Raw genomic sequence first — 20,098 nt, 5'->3', positions numbered from 1 at the left:
GTGTCTGGAAGAGAGTCCTGTCTCAGTCAATTATAGATGATGTGAGAGGGCGGGTGTGTGTGTTTAGGGCACGGATGGCTTGGGGATAGAAGCTCCTCTTGAGTCTCTCTGTCCTTGCCCGGAAGATGCGGAACCTTCTACCAGATTGCAGAAGTTGGAACAGTTTGTTGCCAGGATGGGACGGGTCCTTCAGTATCTGCGCTGCTCTAGTCCGGCATCTCCTGGTGTAGGTGTCCTGAAGCGGGGGGAGAGCAATCCTGCAGCAGCGTTCTGCTGTACGGATCACTCTCTGGAGAGCTTTTTGGTCCTTCACACAGCTGTTCCCGAACCACGATGTCATGTTCTGTGTGAGGATGCTCTCCACAGCGCCTGTATAGAAAATCCTGAGGATCTTTGGAGACACCCTGAACTTCCTCAGTTGTCGTAGGTGATACAGGCGCTGCCTAGCCTTTTTGGTCTGGACCTGAATGTGGGCAGACCATGTCAGGTCTGAGGAGATGTGGACACCAAGATACTTAAAGGACTGCACCCTCTCCACTGGAGCTCCATTGATGATAATGGGCTTGTAGTCTCTGTGCTGACCCCTTCTGAAGTCCACCACCAGCTCCTTGGTCTTGCTGACGTTCAGCTGGAGGTGGTTGTCCTGGCACCACGATGCCAGATTCTTCACTTCATCCATGTAGGCCGCCTCATCGTTGTTGGAGATGGCACCCAACACCACTGTGTCGTCAGCAAACTTCACAATGGTGTTGGAGCCATGGGTGGCCACACAGTCCGAAGTGTAGAGGGAGTAGAGCAGTGGCGAGAGGACACATCCCTGAGGTGCTCCTGTGTTGATGGTGATGCTGTTGGAGAAGCACCTGCCCACCCTCACCACCTGAGTTCTGCCAGTGAGGAAGTCCAACACCCATGCACACAGACGGCTGTTAAGTCCCAGATCCCTGAGCTTTGTGAACAGTCTGCAGGGCACTATTGTGTTAAACGCTGAACTGTAATCAACAAACAGCATTCGCACATAGTTACCCTGTTTCTTGTCCACGTGGCTGAGAGTGGTGTGTAGGACGTGGGCGATGGCATCCTCTGTGGATCTGTTGGATCTGTAGGCGAACTGCAGCGGATCTGTGGTGTCTGGGATGGAGGAGGAGATGATGTTCTTCAGCAGCCTCTCAAACACCTTCATTACTACTGAGGTCAGTGCAACTGGGCGGTAGTCGTTCAGGGATGAGGGTTTGCTGTTCTTGGGCACAGGGATGATGGTGGATCTTTTGAAGCACGTGGGGACCACAGACTTCGCCAGGGACTCGTTGAAGATGTAAGTGAACACACCTGCTAGCTGGTCAGCACAGCAGCGCAGCAGACGGCCGGTGATGCCGTCTGGCCCCGCCGCTTTCCTTGTGTTCACTCTCCTCAGTGCCGCTCGGACGTCATGCTCCGCGATGCTGGTCACCGGTCTCTCGCTGATGACGTCACTGTCCTCGGTAGTCAGGCGGTAGATAGCATTAGCCGCCTGGCTAACCTCGAAACGGGCGTAGAACCGATTCAGCTCGTTGGTGAATGCAGAGTCGGCGTTGATTGGCGCAGTGTCCCTGGCTTTGTAGTCCGTAATGGTGCGTAGTCCGTGCCACATACTCCGTGTGTCGCCCTGGTGGAAGCGGGACTCCACACGTTCCCGGTACCTGCGTTTGGCATCTCTCACCGCGCGCCGCACGCCGTATGAGGCCGCTTTGTAGGCGCTCATATCGCCAGTGGCGAGACCCGCGTTGTAGGAGGCGGTCCTGGCGTTTACTGCAGTGCGGATCGATCTGTCCATCCACGGTTTCTGGTTTGGGAATGTGGTGACTCTCGCAGTGGGGATAATCTCCTCCGCTAGCATATTGACGAAGCATACTGCTACTTCCGTAAACTCGTTGATGTCGACTGCGCATGCTCTGAACATGTCCCAGTCTACGTCGTTGAGTGCGTCCTGTAGCGTAGCTTCTGATTGGGCAGTCCACCGTTTTACTTCCTTCGTGGTCACGTCTTCCCTCCGTATGCTTTGTTTATACTGGGGAATGAGGAAGATGGCGTTGTGGTCAGACTTCCCAAAAGCCGGGTGTGAGACAGCTTTGTAGCCCTGCTTGTATGGCGTGTAGCAGTGATCCAAAATCCGATCCCCTCTCGTTGGACACGAGACATGCTGGTAAAAGTTTGGTCTGAGGTTCGCTTTGTTAAAGTCTCCTGCTACAATGAGGGCTGCGCCCGGGTCCTTGTTTTGAAGCGAGCTCAGCACATCATGTAATTCGGACAAAGCCATACCTGTGTCCGCTTGGGGTGGGATGTAGACCGCCGTGGCGATGACTGAGGTGAACTCACGGGGCAGATAGAAAGGGCGGCACTTAATGCTCAGGAACTCCAGATGTGGCGAGCAGCCGCTGGAGAGAGTAGAAATGCTCCTGGCATCACACCACTTTCTGTTTACCATGAAACACACTCCTCCACCTTTGGTTTTGTTCGACTCTGCCGTTCTGTCCGCGCGGAGCACAAAGAATGAATCCGACGGAGTTACGGCCTGGTCCGGCACGGTGGGGGTCAGCCATGTCTCCGTGAAGCACAGAATGTTGCAGTCCCTCATGTCACGTTGGAAGGTGACCCTTGCTCTTAGGTCGTCGAGCTTGTTCTCCATGGATTGTACATTGGCCAGTAGGATACTGGGCAGTGGTGCGCGATGCACCTGCTGTCTCAGTCTGTTCCTAATACCAGCGCGTTTTCCCCGGCGCTTCTTTGTTCTGCGCCTCGGATGAGCGGCCCGTCCTTTGTTGTTCTCCGCGCCGCGTAGAATCTCTGGCGGCCAGGAAGGGTCAGGTTTAAAAGTGTCCAAGATTAGATGTGCAACCTTGGCACCGATGTTTACAAGTGATCCGCTGTCGTATACTATAAGACTAGAGGATTTTGGGATGTAAACCAGAGCAAAAAATAAGTAAAAAACAAGAAAAGTGGATAGTCGGAGCGGAGCGGTCAGGAAGGCGTCTGGACGTGGCCGCGCCATCTTGGTCGTACAAACAGGCCAAGGAGGCCAGAGGGACTCCTCACTGACAACAACCCCCCGCCAGGTGTGGAGAGGTATCCAAACTTTCACTAACTACAAAGGATAGAACCCCCCAACCCCCAACACCAGCCTCAAACTCGCAACCAACTGGCAGGGAAGAAGACGGTCTCCACCTCTCCGAAGGCCTTCACCATCATCCCAAAAAGACTGGCATAGACAGCCTTGATGACTACAGACCTATAGCCCTCATGTCTTTAGTCATGAAGTACCTTGAGCAGATAGTGTGTCAGCACCATCAGAGACTGTCTACCCTCCTCCCCTAACCCACAACAGTTTGCTTACAGAGCAAATCGGTGGAGGATGCCATTACCATCAGATAGCTCAGATAGCTATCTGATGGTAATGGCTCATCACAGAGCGCTGAGCTATCTGGAGAGCAGGGAGAACTATGTGAGGATGCTTTTTGTGGACTACAGCTCAGATGTCAAGATCATAATACCACACATCCTCACCATCAAACTGGGCCACCTTCAGATCCCATACCCTACTATGGGATCAGAACGAAGATGCCACCTTGAAATGAAACCGAAAAAAATATTGAAACCGAAAAAAAATATTGTAACTGAAATAAATGTACTGAAAAATCTTGTATTGAATCTGAAAAAAAATGACAGTGAAAAACAATTAATTGAAACTGTAATTATTTTGTTTTCGCTTACAATTTTTTTTTTTCAGTTTCAATCCATTTTTCAGTTTCAATCCAGTTTTCGGTTTCAATCTGCTGGCACTGTTTTGGCGCCCGGGGGCACGCTGGGGGGGGGGGAGAGAATTTCGACCCGCATGTATAGACTATGTGCACGTTAGCATATGCTACTTCCGGTGCAGAAACTCCTGTGGGGAGCTTTGTTTCCAGTGTCCTATTCGCGCCCTGTTTACGGTCCAAAACAAGTTAAGCAAATGAATGAATCAAGCGGTGATTTACATTTCTATAGATGTCTTGGGCATTTACCCAATATCTCTGTAAATGATGTTCATCGACTTGTCGATATTTTCTCCCCCGCGCCTCAGAGCAAAAGAGAAAAGGGATTCAAATGTTACATTTCTCAGCTGTCCCTTGTTTATCGCGGGTGTTATGTCCTAAAAACAACCAGCGATAGGTGAAATCAAGTAGCCAATTTTATTTTTTGACGATGCAAAACGTTTCGTGGACATCGTGGACATACAGTACTGCACTTCAGAGTCACACTGCTAGCGATCGATGCAGCGATTCTGTACTGTACAGGAGAGACGTCACGGAGGAGATCGTCTGCAGCGATCAGGACGCAGGACACAATGTGAAGTAAAAATAAGCATGCAAACTTGCACTAAAAAATCTGCGAAACAGCAAGGTGAAAGGTGAACCGTGTTATAGCCAGGGACCGCTGTAATTTTGAAGGTAAGTCACAACATACCCTTCGTAAATGCTAATGTATAGAAACCGTTACCAGCAATCGTTCATTTTTTGTGTGGCTTTTTTTCACGGTTTGTTGACATGCTGTGTAGGTGTGTACTTGACTAGCTGATAACGACATAACGGGGGAAACATCTGTTTTGACTATTCTTCACCTGTAGTTTGAATGCTGAACATTTGCCTGTTTAAATCATAATAACTGTCACTATACAGAGATGTGCTTCTGAATGTGGACGATGTGTCTTCTGCTGCAGTAATGCAGTTCTGCTTGTGTTGAGTGATGTAAACAACTGATCGATCTAAACTCTTTAAACATCAAAATTGATCATTAGATTTTTTATGACACAACAGTGGTGAGTGTTCCCACCTTCTGCTCTTTGTAACTTAATGCGATCTTTCCATTTTTGAGTTCTGGACATGATTTTGGAGGATATCTTCGCAGTAGTGATTGACCGCAAAGTAAAGCTACCGAAAATGTACAACCCCACATCCCGTCTCAAACCAGGAAGTCAGCATTTTCTCGTGCACAGGATCTATTTGCATACATTATAGGGCTTTGGAGCGTGATGTCACGGGGGTGGGCGTGGAAAGGATTTTGGCCCGATCCGCCATTTTGGGGGTCTAAACAAAGCGCAAGCGAAAAAGGAGCGAAGACACACAACAGCCATGGTTTGTATTTGCTGTGTGGTCGGCTGCAATGTTCGATCGCACGACCAGCAAGAGAATAAGCTTGAAAAGGGTTTATCTTTTCATTCTTTCCCAACCTGGAAACAACATGACGCAGCTCGTGTATCGATGTTACCAAACGAAGGCGTCTAGCCTGGATAGCAGCTGTGAGACGAGCTGATATCCAGTTCTCTTCCATCTCCAAATATCTGTTGGTGCTCCAGACATTTTCATTCTGGTAAGTTCTAAATATGTTCATATCACTCTTTATAGCCTGTTAGTTTTATTTTTGATGCGCTCTGAGCTCATAGCAAATTAGAACAAACATCCTACTGAGTGATTTTGCAGAACTACCTTCTATTTCTAGAGTTGCTAATTATTTGGCATTATTGCAGCAAACCAGACAATGAAATGGATGAAACATCATGACTGGGTTCCAGCGCTACACAAGGGACCTGCTTCAAACATACCACCATGCCAATCAGATTACTTCTTCCATGTCAGGGTGAAGAGGTGACCCTTCAGGATAAGATGGTGTAGGTTTGGTGAACAGTGTGATAATAAAACCAGGGAAAAATGAAACCTGCTCCTGTTAAATATTCTTAAGTCTTTTGCTGTATAAATAGCGGTATTTTTTTTTTCCAAAAGATACAGTAAATAAAGTAATATTAGTAGTGGGTGATATCATGTAAACACTGTCATGATTTTGTGTAAACATTTTGTCATTTGTAAACTATAAATGACATGGATTCTACACTGTAACTGGTGTGATGTTCTATAAAATGGTTTTAATAAAAAAAAGAAAAGAAAAAGAGGCACACATTTGTTTGTTTCTTTATTCAACTTTTGAACAGTGGGACTCAGTCAGTACATATTCAGTAAATGCAAATTATTTACACGGCAGTGCACTACAGGCATAAATCTAGACCCCTAGATAAAACATTATGGCATTATAGCAGTGACAACTCCTCCACAGTAGCAGGCGGGATTTTTCTGTTTTGAGGACGGCTCCTTTTACCTGTCACTACGGATGGTCTGTTTATGTTTTGATCAAGAGCCTGTTTTTGGGCAGCTGAAGAGGAGAAGTCTATCTTATGGCCAACCTCTGGCTGTATCTTGGTCATATTACCCAGCAAAACCCAGTATGCAGGTTCATCTGTAACAGTCCTTGTGCCACGGATCCGCACTGTTGCTCCTACATTAAACAGAAGAGCAGTGACATGGATGCAGGTCTCCGCGACTCCGGCCTTACAGGTGCAGTGGGCGGCTTCAACCTTCCCTGTGATGCTCACAGTGACCCATGGCTGCAATGCTGGTTCATTCAGTCTTTGAGAGTGCAGGACCTGAAACACACACAGACAAAGTTAATTTACAGACAAGAACTATGAGCCAAGGCCGACATAAATGTGTTTAATCTACTTTATCATAAATGTTTAGAAAGTTAGCACATACATGTAATTTTTAATTTCTTTATGTGTCCATCTATAGAACGCTGCATGTTATAGTGTAAATCTGCCTGTTCTCTGTCAGAAACCTGCCTGCAGAAAATGAACCTAAAGTATGTAATGCAAGGATGTCATCACTTTAGAGATGGAGAAAGCATAAAGTGACAATTATGAATCACTTAATATGATGAGATTCTGCAGGTCATTAATCAATGTATAAAATTAAAATAAAATATATCAAACTGCACACAGACAGTTTGTGTGTTTGCTGATGTTTGTTGACCTGATAAAAACCTTAAATTTGAAATCACCTGCCACATCATGTTACACCTTTATGCTTGCTCATCTTCTATATGGCTGGCTAGAGGCTGAAGTACCGCAACTGCAACTTTAACCTGAAGTCCAGTGCCGGTGTTGTGCCAAAGAAAAAAACAAAAACAAAACAAAAATACCGGCCCACTTTAACCCCTGACTATGGCACACACTGTTTTAAAATGTAGGGAGTAAAAGTAAAAAGTTGTCAGACAAAAAAAGACTAAAGGAAAGTACAGATACAGTGGGGCAAAAAAGTATTTAGTCAGCCACCGATTGTGCAAGTTCCCCCACTTAAAATGATGACAGAGGTCAGTAATTTGCACCAGAGGTACACTTCAACTGTGAGAGACAGAATGTGAAAAAAAAATCCATGAATTCACATGGTAGGATTTGTAAAGAATTTATTCGTAAATTAGGGTGGAAAATAAGTATTTGGTCACCTCAAACAAGGAAAATCTCTGGCTCTCACAGACCTGTAACGTCTTCTGTAAGAAGCTTTTCTGTCCCCCACTCGTTACCTGTATGAATGGCACCTGTTTGAACTCATCATCTGTATAAAAGACACCTGTCCACAGCCTCAAACAGTCAGACTCCAAACTCCGCCATGGCCAAGACCAAAGAGCTTTCGAAGGACACCAGGAAAAGTATTGTAGACCTGCACCAGACTGGGAAGAGTGAATCTACAATAGGCAAGCAGCTTGGTGTGAAAAAATCAACTGTGGGAGCAATCATCAGAAAATGGAAGACATACAAGACCACTGATAATCTCCCTCGATCTGGGGCTCCACGCAAGATCTCATCCCGTGGGGTCAAAATGATCATGAGAACGGTGAGCAAAGATCCAGAACCACACGGGGGGACCTGGTGAATGACCTGCAGAGAGCTGGGACCAAAGTAACAAAGGTCACCATCAGTAACACACTACAACGGCAGGGAATCAAATCCCGCAGTGCCAGACGTGTTCCGCTGCTGAAGCCAGTGCATGTCCAGGCCCGTCTGAAGTTTGCCAGAGAGCACATGGATGATACAGCAGAGGATTGGGAGAATGTCATGTGGTCAGATGAAACCAAAGTAGAACTTTTTGGTATAAACTCAACTCGTCGTGTTTGGAGGAAGAAGAATACTGAGTTGCATCCCAAGAACACCATACCTACTGTGAAGCATGGGGGTGGAAACATCATGCTATGGGGCTGTTCTTCTGCCAAGGGGACAGGACGACTGATCCGTGTTAAGGACAGAATGAATGGGGCCATGTATCGTGAGATTTTGAGCCAAAACCTCCTTCCATCAGTGAGAACTTTGAAGATGAAACGAGGCTGGGTCTTCCAACATGACAATGATCCAAAACACACCGCCCGGGCAACAAAGGAGTGGCTCCGTAAGAAGCATTTGAAAGTCCTGGAGTGGCCTAGCCAGTCTCCAGACCTCAACCCCATAGAAAATCTGTGGCGGGAGTTGAAAGTCCGTGTTGCTCGGCGACAGCCCCAAAACATCACTGCTCTCGAGAAGATCTGCATGGAGGAATGGGCCAAAATACCAGCTACTGTGTGTGCAAACCTGGTAAAGACCTATAGTAAACGTTTGACCTCTGTTATTGCCAACAAAGGTTATGTTACAAAGTATTGGGTTGTATTTTTGTTATTGACCAAATACTTATTTTCCACCCTGATTTACGAATAAATTCTTTACAAATCCTACCATGTGGATTCATGGATTTTTTTTTCACATTCTGTCTCTCACAGTTGAAGTGTACCTCTGGTGCAAATTACTGACCTCTGTCATCATTTTAGGTGGGGGAACTTGCACAATCGGTGGCTGACTAAATACTTTTTTGCCCCACTGTACCTGAAAATTCTATTTAAGTACAATAACGAAGTATTTGTACTAATGATGTATTTCTTGCACAAACAAGAATTGTTAGTATTTGTATGCAACTAAAACATTAGATAAATTTAAAAAAAAACTCTATTTACAGCCAAATCTTAGTCAAAAAACAGACATAAACAGAGAACCCAAATATTATTAGGAGTTTATGTATATTATACTTACTTGCATCATCACAAGTTAGAAAAGATTTAAATAAAATACATTTTGAAAATATCTCTTAATGACTACTATTGTTCTGGTCTCACTGCTATTTTTTTCATTGATAGACCCTGTTTTTCAGATAATTTGTGAAATCAAAAGGTAAATGGACTGATTCTTATATAGCACTTTTTTACATGAGTACCCAAAGTGCTTTATACAACGTACCTTATCCACACCCATTCATATAAGCACTTTTTTCTACACCTAAGGTTTTTCTAACATTCACACGCATTTATACTCTAATGAAAGCATCAGAGAGCAACTTGGAAGTCACTATCACTTAGACACTTAGGCATCCAGACTGGACACTGGAGCATCCAGGGATTAAACCACCAACCTTCCGATTAGTAAATGACCTGCCCTTAGCTAAAGTGATCACAAATCAAACAGCAAATAAAGCAGTAACCAGTGCTCAAAACACCTGCACAGATCCACTAATTTTGGTGTGAAAAAGGTGTGTGCGTTTGTCCCACCAAACTATGAACAGGTCTCAAAGTGCCTTCTGAGCAATGAATGAATTAAATAATAAATGAAAACGTGAAAAGTGGTCTATATGTTATGTTTTTCTTTTGGATATCTTAGGGATTAGATTCTGGTTTGTTTTTTTTTATAAATTTGCTTTTGTTGTAGTTTCCAGGAAGTAAAGGTGGGACAATTGTAGAGGCTCCAGCAAACAGCCGCAGTGCACACAACTCATACACAAACGTAAACATGACTCTCCATAATAGCATAATAGGGAAGGAAGCTAATGGAACTACCCAGGTCTGCTGATGAAGCGATAAGATGTTGGCACACAGCATTTGTGATTGTGTATGTCTGTGTGTGTGCTTGTGTGCGCGCATTTGTGATTGTGTGTGTGTGTGCGCGCGTGTGTGTGTGCGCATTTGTGATTGTGTGTGTGTGTAGAGGGGAGTTAGACTTTCTGTACTTGGTGGAAGAGAAAGTTGTTCACACCATATATTACTGTAAAGTCCAGTATTAACAATCCCACTCCCTTCCTGCCATTGAAAATCCTCTTTGACTTATGACATTTGTGTGTTTGTCAGTGTGTGTTAATGACAGGGAGAGAGAGTGCAACCATGTAAGAGGGAAATGGGGGTACTGGGTGTGTCAGTTGCTTAGATAAACAATAGAATGAAACACTTCAAGTATGTATGTCCATGATATACATGCGCTTTTAAAAGTGAATGACCTCTTATAGTTTATGCTTACATAACATATATACCAAAAATTTCAATGGAGCCTGGACTCTTTGCTGTTGTTCCATTTCAAAAAGCAGATCAAACATAAAATAAAACCACAAGATTATACTATTGATCTTTTACAACATTCACTTAAATGGATTTATAAGTTCATGGAAACAAATACATATTTGACATTACAAAATACAAAATACCAACTAGATTCAAACACATTTAAACAGAAATTTAATCCAAAATTAAACTGCAAAAGTAACTTTAAATCATAAAGTAGAGACAGATGTGGCAAGTAATAAAAAAGTCACACACTTTGTCCAGCTACAACACTAAAACCACCCATTTATTGTTATTGACCCTTGTGAACAGCTTTAACTCATTCTGTTCTCAGAAAGAGGAACAAAGGTCGCTCTCCTCCTCTTGGTCCAGGAGGCTGGACAGTGGACTCTGTAACCAGATGGCAGCTGCTCAAATGAAGGAAAAGGAGCATGGGAGGAGTCCTTGAGAATTGGGACAGCCAGGCCGCAAACCTGCTGCTCTTAAATAGATGCCAGGAATCGGGGAGGAAGTCCAGTAATCTTAGAACACAGCTTTACATTCTTGTGTAAGTTTTTTTTTTTATCCACCAGTAGACAGTAGAAAATGTGATGACACTGTCAATGAAAGTGTAGTGGAAGGTCAGTAGAATTTTATTACTGACAGAGAAAGCAGTTTTCTAAGGAGGTACAACCCCTGGGTGCACTTTCTCAGGATCACCTCAGCGTTGGAGGAGAACCCCAGGTGGGTGTTGAAGATGGTCTCCATGTACTTGAACTCCTTTACAATCTCTACTGATGACCCATGGATAGGGTTGAAGAGAGACATAGCCAGCTCTTGCTGTCTCCTGGAGAAGGTCACCACTATCCCATTGGTCTTGCTGTTTAGCTCCAGCTTGGAGGAGTCGCACCACTCAACAAATTGCTGCAGAGCTGGTCCATGGTGCTGGGTGGGGCCAGACAGGAGAGCTGTGTCATCAGCAAACTTCACCAGGTGACAACTGGATTGACTGGACCTACATCTCATTGGTGTTGCAGATGAAGAGCAGGGGTGAGAGCACACGACCCTCAGGGGAGCCTGTAGAGGTTGTGAGGACATTTGAGAGTCTATTTTTTGACCCAGACTCTTTTTATGATGCCTGTAAGAAAGTCAAGGCTCCAGAGAATGAGCTAGTCATCCAGGGTAAAGGTGTCGATGATGAAGGCTTTGACATAATTGATACCTCTACCTGTCCGACATGCAAATTGGAGCCAGTTGAGCTGTGAGTTGGCAAAAGAGAAGATGTGTTCTTTCATGATTCTCTCTATGGCTTTCATCACAAGGGAAGTGAGGACCACAGGGTGAAGTTTTTTTTCAGGGTCTTGGGTCAGTGCAGTGTCTGAGGACCTGGCTACTAATCTTGTCTGCACCAGGTGCACTATTAGCTTTGGTCCTCTTGAGGGCCCTCACCACGACGTTGGTTTGGAATCTGATTGGAGAATAGCCAAGCTTGATTGGCTATTTAAGTAAATATGTTGGTCTCAAACCTGGTGAAGAAATGCTGGAGTGATGCATGTAATGAGGTCAAGCTGATTGGTGGTTCCACTGGGTGTTTCTGTAGTTAAGCTTGGCGAGCTTAATGGCTCTTAATGGCTTAATGGAATCTCTGTTGACCTCCTTTTAAAGCTCAGAGTCAGAGAAGAAGATGCTTCTTATTATTATTTATGATCCCCTTTAACTCCTTTGTTACCCAGGGTTTGTTATTAGGGAAGATGGTGACAGTTTTAGAGGGGATCATGTTTTCCTCAAAGAAGGTGATGTAGGAGGAGACCCTGTCCACTTGCAGTTAATGCTAACTTTGACACGATCACATCTGTTGTGATTGAGTGATTTAGTGACAAATTCAATTAACAAAGATAATTTTCTCCTTATTAGCTATGTATCACATGAGTAGTCTAGATCCTAGACCCCTAAGCTCTCAAACTCAACTGAAGTGCACAAGTCTTTAATTAAATCATGATTGCTGTAGGTAATCATGAGAATGTACATAAAGGGGCCATGAAATGCTACACATACAAAGGCTAATTTAAACCACTGAGCCCTGCTCTCAAAAAATGACACAGATGCAATCCCTGGTCGGGTCCTGAGAGCCTGCGCTGACCAGATAGCACCAGTGTTCACGGAGATCTTCAACCTCTCCCTGGCCCAAGCAGCAGTTCCCACGTGCTTCAAACAGTCCATCATTGTTCTTGTTCCTAAGAAACAACAACCCGCTTGCGACAGTGATTACCGCCCAGTAGCACTGACTTCAACAGTGATGAAGTGTTTTGAGAGACTGGTGAGAGACCACATCACTTCTTCACTTCCTGCCACCATTGACCCACTTCAGTTTGCATACCGGACTAATCGTTCCACAGACGATGGTTCACCTGGACACTGGCAATTATGTTAGGATGCTGTTCATGGACTACAGTTCAGTATTCAACACAATAATTCCCTCAAAGCTTTTCACCAAGTTGTAGGATCTAGGACTCAGAGTCTGGACTCTTATACATCACTTCACCACATGGACACTGTTTATTTGCACACTTCTTGTGATTTCTTTCTTAAATTTTCTATTTGCACATTCTACTTTCTTATCTTATAATTTACCTGTAACTCTTAGTTTAGTCTTTACTCGTTAGGTTAAATTCTTTATTTATTCTTTACATCTGTTAGACTTTTTTTTTTCTATTATGCAACTCTTATTAATGGTAAATGGCCTGCATTTGTATAGCGCTTTACTCAGTCCCTAAGGACCCCAAAGCGATCCCCCAAACACCCCAAACACTACATTCAGTCATTCACCCATTCACACACACATTCACACACTGGCAATGGCAAGCTACATTGTAGCCACAGCTGCCCTGGGGCGCACTGACAGAGGCGAGGCTGCCGGACACTGGCGCCACCGGCCCCTCTGACCACCACCAGTAGGCAACATGGGGTTAGTATCTTGCCCAAGGATATTTGGCATGCAGCCTGGGATCGAACCACCGACCTTCTGATTAGTGGCTGAGCTACAGCCACCCACTATTACCTCTTTCTCTTTAATTTTTCAAACTGTAATTTATTTTTTATTGTAAACTTCTAAAATTTAAAATGTGTAAAGTCTGTAAATTTCTTTACTGTAGTATAATGTTTGGACATTGCACAGCAATAAGCATTTTACTACATGTCATACTGTGTATGATTGTGTGTGTGACAAATAAAATTTGAATTTGAATTTGAGATGTAACTCTGACTGTGAGGCCGGATTTAAGAAATGAGTTCTTAAAATTAAAGCTTTAAAAACATGTTTAGCGCCATCTTCTGTCAGTACAGAATGTGGCGTCATTTGCTTGGTTGGTTGTGGCTAACAAACTTACATTAGTTTATGTCAGCTAACTAGTTACATAATGGATAACTCAGAGGAAAATAACGACACTTAAAATCAGTTTAATGGGATCACTTTAGTGCTGCAACAATGACCTTTATGTTAAGAAACCGAGGATATACTGCCCACTTTCACTGTCTGTCCCTTTAGCAGTAAGTGGCTCGTCACTGTTTAGCTAGCTCCACTCAAAGTCCAGTCGTTAGCCAAAATGTTCATGTTTGCAAGGCACTTTATAAATGAGGAATGTGTGGAGGAGAGCCTGTTTGAACTAGGTGATGGGTGGTTCATCGGACCAACAGAAACAGATTCTCCTACTCTGGCCGAGTGCACTGAGCAGCAAAATGAGTTGATGCAATCAGTGCTATTTTATTCAATGAAATAATCTTTCTCTTCTCAAGCAAATCCAAACAGTTTACAACATAACAAACCACTAGATGCACATCACACAACAAATATAACTATGTTTCTTACCAAAGCACAAGCGGGAACACCATCAGCACATCTGCAGGGAAAGTAGGTCAATGTGTGCGAAGGCTCTTTTCTTTTGTTTTTTCCTCACATCATCTCACTGACTGGATTACTTCATGTTAGAAGTGAAGAAAAGCAAATGTAAAGTAAAGGAGACTGTAACAAGATTTTTTTTTTTGTTTCCTACTGACATGCTGATGGATGTTAGGATTTCCAGTCATCATCAGTAAGAAACTGTTATGTTTTTGGTGTGATGCGCATGGAGTAACTGTAATGTTCTTATTCATCAAACAATAAAACATCAAGAATTGCTCCTTGTGCTAGCTATTTGTTTTCTTGACCTCCTGTCTTCTTCCATATTCTTATTCATTCCTGAGCACCCCCTGTGGGTAGCTTATTTACTATTAACTATCATAAGCTGTGCCCCAAAACGTAGGCTTCATCCTCCGGAGGCCGCATTTGAAGGCCAATTATGTCACAGCCAGGCGATGAAGGCTATCCCAATTCATCGACTCCTTCAAATGCAGCCGACAAATGCGTCCTTCATTTCCCCAAATTTGAAGGATGGGTCGGGTGTGTCCTTCGTGGCCCACCATATCCCAGAATTCATAGCGCGGCCCAGCCAATTCCAGTTTCCAACAATGGCGGCTGCTACTAAGTTTTAATATTACTCTTATTAAACTCTCTGGGTCACAAAATAAACTTTTAACATATTTTCAGGCGAGAAAGTAGCCGTGTAAACTTTAAATATCTCCTTAGTTTATTAAGACATCACATATTTGCAAAAGTGCTACTACGTTTTTGGAGACGTCTGTTACCCACCAGCTCGATAGCTAGCTGGGGGTTTCAATGGTCACTCGACCCGCCGAGAGCAGCGGACTCCCGGCTTCATTGTTTTCAGAATCCCGCTGTCTTTCGCTACTCAGGTTAAACATGATATACAAGTGACTCGGATAACTTAAAAATGTAATTGTTTGGCTTTTTTCGGTGTTTTATTTGTTCCGGAGTAAATCGGTTTGGCTGAGATCAAAGTTATTAGTTTAGATTAGATTAAATTAAATAAAGCTTTATTGATCCATCGGGTGGGTTCCTCCAGGATTTTTACACAGCTGAATAAACGTAAAAAAAAAAACCCAAAAAACCCCCTGATTAAACAGAAGTGTGAGACGGTCGAGAATTTACGCCAGTGTCCTGTTATATTTTAGATAGCAAGGAGCAGACGGCTGAGTTTTTTTAACTCCACCGAGACAGCGGTGACGCAAATCTGAAGGCTAGACCATCCCATTTCACAGCCTCGCACTTCCCGCCCTCTCGGTCTTCAAAGGACCCGGCCCACGTAGACCACGAAGGCCTGGTCCTCCGAAGGATGCAGCCTACGTTTTGGGACACAGCTATTATGTCCCCCTTCCCAACCGGTCAGTGTTGCATGACCCACAATTACCACAAGTGCTGTCACTCTGTAAAATCTTTACATTCGTGTCTAACATTCAACATGTCACAAATAGTAAAACAAACTACATTCTTTAGCAATTTTCTGCATGACCACATGTCATAGCACAATCCAAATAAAATAAATTCAGTTTATATCCCTTATATTTCCCTGACTGAACCAAATGAGTACCATACACCCCTCAATCATATTATAGCGCTTCACATTTTACAACTTAAACAGTCAATAACACATTATAACTCAGCGGATTTGAAGTAAGTGTGAACAATTACTATTCTAAATGAATTACTATCATTTATTTACTTTAATTTAGGTCAGAAGGTGGATCAAATAGAGAAACATTGAGGGGAATTAAATACAACCTTGAACCTGAAAGAAAAAAAAACACACAAAACAAAAAACAAACACTGAACACATACCAGAGTTAGCAGTCATCTTAACAGGTATTCAAGCTGAACACTAAACACTATCAAAAACCTCAAATGCAGATTGAACTGATGCTCACAATACAGTAATGAAATCAATCAATTATGAAATCAAAACAGGAATTTGAAACTTTGCAGAGCAATAATCAAACACTAAGCATTAGAACAACAATCAAACCAAACACAAAATATGATGTAAAATCCTGAGTTGTCCGCAGAACTTTTTTAAGGCCCATCATAGTAATTTTGTTTTGTTGTTGTTGTCCTGGAGAAGATGTGACTGGCCAGTTGCCTATGTTAAGGCTGGTTGGACTTGAGCTTGCAGAGTAATTTCTTTTTTTCTTATATATATCCCATGGCTCCATGGTGAGTCTGAATAGGTTCATTATTCACGAAGCTCCATGGAGCTTCTTCAGGCTGATCCGGACCTAGGTAGCTGGAAAAGAAAGATATAGTTACTGTTGTGGAGTTTCCATCTATACCATTGTTGTCATATTTAAACATTTTGCTTGCTTGCAAAAAAACCTCCTGATGATTGCTTTGGTTGCTAGCAGATTGCTGCAGTTGCCCATAGTTGGAATAAATGTCCACAAACACTTGTTAACTAACCACTGAGTGTTAGTGAACTTCAAAAAGTAGAGCACAAACTACTGACGGAGAATTGGTGAAACAGAGAATTTAACTCACAAATACAGAAGCAGAAACTTCTTAAATGGTCTGCACCATACAACAAGCCATGACATTACTTACACTAAATATGCAGGAAATGTAATGTTTCTACAGTGAAGAGGTTTAGTCCGGTAACTGCAAGTAGCTGATGTGGCCTAACAGATCCTACAATAACACAGAGAAAACCCCCAACAACTAGATTTGCCCTTTCACCAAGCACTTGGTGACAGTGGGGAGTAAAAACACCCTCTCAACAAGATCCAGCCTGATCTAGTCATAACCACAGTATATTTAAAAGGAACATTTCAAGTCAATTTTTTGTACAAAGTTAAAGAGAGGTGAGGTATGGTATGTGCTTGGTCAGTTGGAGTTTCAGTAAAAATTCAGTATAAAGTGTATCTAAATCTGTTACACCGCTGAAACCTCTGCACCACCTGGCCTTCCACTAACCCTGAACATGCTTTTATCACATGGGGTGCCTATCAGCCAAAATGGTTTTTATGTAACACATTTGAAGCCCTCCTGGGTATAGTGAGTGTATATGACAGAGAGAAAAACAAAGAGGCAGCACTGCTAGTCCAATCTTCTGGTTATAAAAACACAGCAACCGCCAGCACTGGCAGATCCTTGGCCCAGCTAATATTAAATCTTTAAAAAAAAACAAAAAAACCACACTATTCTATATAAAGTCATTTAATCTGACTTCCAAACATGGAAATGAAACAGTCAATCACACGGAGCATGAAATATTTAATAAAAACTGGTCTTTATTTATGGCAGATCACCTCTCACATCATTGAATGTTTTCAGATGGGTCTATTGGAGCCCAGGAGAATGTCTCGGTTCAGAGAGGTCTTCATATCAAATATCTGACATCTTGATTCACTTTATTAAAGTACTGTGTGCGTAATAGAGCGATATAGCTTTCAGCACCATTTCCAAATGTATGCTAAACATCATAATGAAGAGATCCATGGTGCACCTATTTATTCTGATATTCTGAAAGATTAAATAAAAGGTCTGAAAAGGTGTAAGGGACACAGCAAAGACAAAAAAAGAAGGCTAACTCCCTAGATGTTTGTCATTTTCCAAATAAGGCAATATAAAGAAAAATGCTGTCTTTGTCTGCCCATTAGAAAGCTGTAATAGTAGTCATCTACAAATAGCACTGATGAAAGTGATTTGATACAACAATTAAAACTGAGTGAGCAAAAAATGTACTTCACCCAATTTTGATGTGAAAGAGCTCACTGCTTTGGACCAGTAGGTTTGACTACGTACAGGAGAGGCAAACTGAATGAGACTCAGGCAACTGTGACTTTTGAAAATGCCGGCTTTTGTATTTTACTCACCCAGAAAGCAAAAGAAAGAAAATGACAAACATACAAAAACTTTACAAATAATATTGGATTTATATAGCGCTTTTCAAGGAACCCAAAGCGCTTTACAATGCCACTATTCATTCACTCTCACATTCACACACTGGTGGAGGCAAGCTACAGTTGTAGCCACAGCTGCCCTGGGGCAGACTGACAGAAGCGAGGCTGCCATATCGCGCCATCGGCCCCTCTGGCCAACACCAGTAGGCGGTAGGGTAAAGTGTCTTGCCCAAGGACACAACGACCAGGATAGAGAGCCCGGGGATCGAACCGGCGACCTTCCGGTTACAGATACGCTTCCCAACCCCCTGAGCCATGGTCGCCCCGATAAAAAAAAAGTATCTCTTTTTGGTACCAGTATTTTCCTCAGTGACAACTCTGTGGTTCAATCACAGTAATCACTTTAAAAAAACCTTACCTGGGTGCACCCTTCTAAATATACAAAGTTCACGTTCAAAATGAACCACAATCTCAATTACCAAAATCCAAATGGCAACATTCATTTGCAACTTTATAGACTTTGTTAACAAATTGCAACAACCATTGAGCTGGAAAAATAGATCCAACCGCTCACACCCACTTCCCTTCCTGTTTGTGGGATGTATAGAGTCCATAAAAAGTCCTTAAAATAAACTGTCCGTAAGTCCAGGGGGATGTGTGTGAAGAAGGGGAACAGAATTTTTTTTTTTTTTTGTTGCAGCTGGCCTACCACACTCTGCTGTGCAGCACAGAACAAAGTCATTTGGTCCGTCAATGGGGTTGGCTCGCCATTGATTACAGGATTTGTTGCAATGCATCAAAAGGAAGACACAAAGGGAAACAAAAAAACCTGACCTGTCAACGACAGTGTCATAGGACATATTAAGTTCTCATATAATCACAGTTCACTATCACCTAAAATGTATTATTTGCAACGTTACCCATGTTACAAATTGAAAATAAACAGTAAAACACACAATAATCTGTGCATCAGCTTCAAATGCTTTTCCCCCCAATAGATTGAATAAAGTTTTCCACAAAGTGTTTGTAAACAATTTCCCAATAAACACTAGAACACTTTGCCTACAATGGACTCATGAAAAGTGCAGATAAACAATGAACAATTAAAACACTACTCACCAGTCTCAAAAGAGAATGTGCTAGAGCGCGAGATGGCGCAGGAACGATGAAATGGCATCGTCTCTAATTCCCGACCTTCCTCGACCAAACAACGTAAAAGGAACCAGCTAGTTACTTGTCTTAGCAGTACACATACAATAAAATGATCTTTCATAAGCAGTGAATACTAACTCTTCCGTTTGTATAACTTTTCTTTCCCGTGCCTCGTTTCAATGAATCTCTGTGTCTTTTTTCTTGCTAGCGTGGTCATGGAGGATTCGCAAGAGAGGAGGAAAAGCCTGCGCTCTCTAAGACGGAGATGGCGGGCGGGGCGCTGCACCACGTTTCAGCAGCTCATTGGCTTAGAGCAACTCACGTCTACTCCAGAGCAGTTAACTCTTTAACTGCTGCACCTATGGCTTATTCACTATAAACCGAGTGTAACTGCTGAGATTAATGATCTTTTTTTTCATTTTGGTACATTTTATCCAAGCCACCCTTAGATACGGGTTACAGAAGCAACATTCAACAGCAATAAATATATTGTATCTATTTAGCTTATTGATTTATTAGAATGATGATTGGATCCACCCATACAAAAGGTCCCACACTTGATCTGATTTTTTCCAGAGGTCTCAATATCACAGTCACCCGTGCTCTAGATGTTGGTGTCTCTGATTATTATTGCATAATTTCAGTTTATTGTTTACCTGTCAAAACAAATATCAACTGATTTATAGATTAGCTTTATATGGCTGCCCTCACAGTTGATACAATTCAAGTTTCAAAATACTAGTTACCAGTACTGTGATCATGTGAGGAAGCGAGTTTCTCAAATTATTGATCACAGTGCCCATGTCAGAACTGTAAATATACAGTTACGTAACACGGTCAAGGAAAATCACCCTGAACAAACAGTGAAACATGGTAAGAGATGGTAAGGTAAAGGTGGCACAATCTGCCAGAGAGCTGAGAGAAAATACAAAAAACACCC

At 42.8% G+C, this 20,098-nt stretch overlaps 1 long non-coding RNA gene across 1 annotated transcript; it reads right to left on the bottom strand.

Annotated features, from left to right (window-relative positions):
- Positions 1-15,644: 15,644 nt before the first annotated feature.
- LOC120716604 lies at positions 15,645-19,554 on the bottom strand. Its single transcript, XR_005692001.1, has 3 exons — positions 19,297-19,554; positions 19,126-19,200; positions 15,645-16,394 (listed from the first exon to the last, which is right to left on the bottom strand). It is a non-coding gene; the product is annotated as an uncharacterized LOC120716604 (long non-coding RNA).
- Positions 19,555-20,098: the final 544 nt, after the last annotated feature.

The sequence above is a fragment of the Simochromis diagramma genome, unplaced genomic scaffold, assembly GCF_900408965.1.
Source record: "Simochromis diagramma unplaced genomic scaffold, fSimDia1.1 OVJJ01000565.1, whole genome shotgun sequence".
Classification (NCBI taxonomy): Eukaryota; Metazoa; Chordata; class Actinopteri; order Cichliformes; family Cichlidae; genus Simochromis; species Simochromis diagramma.
Note: the sequence above shows the minus strand (reverse complement) of the source record. Positions and strands in the feature narration are given on the sequence as shown.